Raw genomic sequence first — 3207 nt, forward strand, 5'->3', positions numbered from 1 at the left:
ATTCTCCTGTGCTGCATCACCCTTTCCTCTTCGAGGGAAAAACCAACGCAATCTCAAGAGACGACAGAAGGATCTCTGGCACCATTGCCAGGGAAGGACTTTTGTTGACGTAGCAGAAGGATTTCTGGCGCCGTTGCCGGGGAGGATCAAGTCAAGAACTCATCCAAGTAAGTGTCTTAAACTCATCTCTTGCATTTACTTTGTTTGCTAGTTGCCTCTCGTTTTCCTCTCCCCCACTTCACCTATTTGCCTTTTTCGTTTGCCTTTTTCGTTCACCTTTTCGTTCGCCCTTTTTCTTCGCTTGGTCCTTGTTCGCTTGTGTGCTTGCTTGCTTGCTGAAGTCACCATGAATGAAAACACCAAACTTTGTGACTTCTCGAATACTAATAATAATGATTTTATTAGTATTCCGATTGCTCCTGCACCTAGTGCGGAGTCATACGAAATCAATGTCGCATCCCACCTCAATACCTTCATTGATCTTTGCGATATGCAAAAGGAGAAAGATGTGGATAATGATGTTAATAAATGGAAGCTTTTTCCTTTCTCGTTGCGAGATCGCGCAAAAACTTGGTTTTCTTCTTTGCCCAAAAATAGTATCGATTCTTGGGATAAGTGCAAAGATGCTTATATTTCCAAGTGTTTTCCACCGGCTAAGATCATCTCTCTCCGTAATGATATCATGAATTTCAAGCAACTTGATCATGAACATGTTGCACAATTTTGGGAGAGAATGAAATTGATGATTAGAAATTGTCCCGCTCATGGCTTGAGTCTTTGGATGATTATACAAATCTTTTATGTTGGCTTGAATTTCGCTTCAAGAAATATCTTGGACTCTGCCTCAGGTGGAACGTTCATGGAAATCACGTTAGGGGAGGCCACAAAGCTCCTAAACAATATCATGAAGAACTACTCTCAGTGCACACTGAAAGGTCACCTACTAGTAAGAATGTACACGCTATAGAAGAAATTAACTCGTTGAGTTCTAAGATGGATGAGTTAATGAATTTGGTTGCTAGTAGAAGTGCTCCTTTAGATCCTAATGATATGCCTTTGTCTTCTTTAATTGAGAGTAGCAACGCTAGCTTGGACGTTAATTTTGTTGGTAGGAATAATTTTGACAACAACAATGCTTTTGGAGGAAATTATGTTCCTAGGCCTTTTCCTAGTAACTCCTCTAATAACTTTGGCAACTCCTACAACAATACTCATGGAAATTACACATGGTTACCCTCTGATCTAGGGAGTAATATCAAAGAGTTTATCAACTCACAAAAAAAATTCAATGCATCCATAGAGGAAATTCTACTCAAAATTGACGACTTGGCTAAGAGCGTTGATAGAATGTCTAGTGATGTTGATGCTTTGAAAGTTAGATGTGCTCCTCCCGAGATCAATATGGATGAAACTTTGAAAGATATGCGTGTTTCGATGATTGAGAGCAAAGAAAGAACCGCCCAAATTTGTGCCAGACATGAATGGCTTAAAAAGGCGTGTTCTTGTGATAAGAATCACGAAGATCTTAAAGTGCTTGGTGTGACTCCCATTGAATCTTTGATTTCTTGTGACAAACCTAATGATTTTGGGGCTGGATATGAGTCCACTTTGGCTGAAAGTGCCCCGATGATTCACAGTCCATCTATCTTGATGCTAAAAGCATTGAAAGTGGAGTAGAAGATATTAAAACTTTGAGTAGTAATGAAATTACTACCTTGGATTTCAAGGAATTCAATTATGGTAGTTGCTCCTTGATTGAATGCATCTCCTTGATGCAATCCATGTTAAACTCTCCACACACTTATAGCCAAAACAAGGCCTTTACCGATCATATCGTCGAAGCTATGATAAAATCTCTTGAAGAGAAACTTGAATTGGAAGTCTCTATCCCTAGAAAGCTTCATGATGAGTGGGAGCCTACTACCTAAATCAAAATCAAAAAGTATGAATGCAATGCTTTGTGTGATTTGGGTGCTAGTGTTTCCGCAATTCCAAAGTCTTTATGTGATGTTCTGGGTTTTAATGAGATTGAAGAGTGTTCTCTTAATTTGCATCTTGCGGATTCTACTGTCAAGAAACCCAAGGGAAGGATCAATGATGTTCTTATTATTGCAAATAAGAACTATGTACCCGTGGATTTCATTGTGCTTGACATAGATTGCAATCCTAAATGCCCTATTATTCTTGGTAGACCTTTCCTAAGGATTATCGGTGCTATAATCAATATGAAGGAAGGGAATATTAGATTTCAATTTCCTTTAAGGAAGGGCATGGAACACTTTCCTAGAAAGAAAATTAGATTGCCTTATGAATCCATGATAAGGGCGTTAAACAATAGCGCTTGTTGGGAGGCAACCCAATGAATTTATATTTTTCTTTCAGTTTTGTTGAGTCCACACTTTCATAATTCTGTTGTGATTGTGTTTTTTGTGTTTCTTTTTGTGTTTGAGCCAAGCAAAACCTTTATGATTAGTCTTGGTAATGGTTGTTTGATCCTGCTGGAAAAAGACAGAAAATTTTCGCTCACGAGATGATTTTTCATTTTTATTCAGAAAGAAATTTTGAGTTGATTCATTTTGCTTCTGGTCTATATGCCTTTTGCCCAGACAGTCTTAATTTTTTAGATTTTTTGATGAACCAAAAGTATACGAAGTATACAGATTGCTACAGACTGGTTTGTTTTTGACAGATTCTGTTTTTGTTGAGTTGGTTGCTTGTTTTGACGAAACTATGGTTAGTATTGGGGGGGGGGGTACTAGCCATGGAAAAGTGATAATATAGTATCCCAACACCAATATAGATAGAATTCAAGTTTGCTACAGTACCAAAAGAGGTGGTAGTTTGTTTTCTTGTGCTAATGTTATCACGAGTTTTTGTTTAAGTTTTGTGTTGTCAAGTTTTCAAGTTTTGGGTGATGTTCTCATGGACAAGAGATAAGGAGTGGAAAGAGCTCAAGCTTGGGGATGCCAAAGGCATCCCAAGCCAAATTCAAGGACACCAAAAATCCTAAGCTTGGGGATGCCCCGGGAAGGCATCCCCTCTTTCGTCTTCAATCCATCGGTAACATTACTTGGAGCTATATTTTTATTCACCACATGATATGTGTTTTGCTTGGAGCGTCTTGTATCGTAGGATTCTTTTATTTTTGTTGTGTCACAATCATCCTTGCTGCACACCTTTTTGAAAGAGAGAGACATGCACTGATCG

The sequence above is a fragment of the Hordeum vulgare genome, chromosome 2H (assembly GCF_904849725.1).
Source record: "Hordeum vulgare subsp. vulgare chromosome 2H, MorexV3_pseudomolecules_assembly, whole genome shotgun sequence".
NCBI lineage: Eukaryota > Viridiplantae > Streptophyta > Magnoliopsida > Poales > Poaceae > Hordeum > Hordeum vulgare.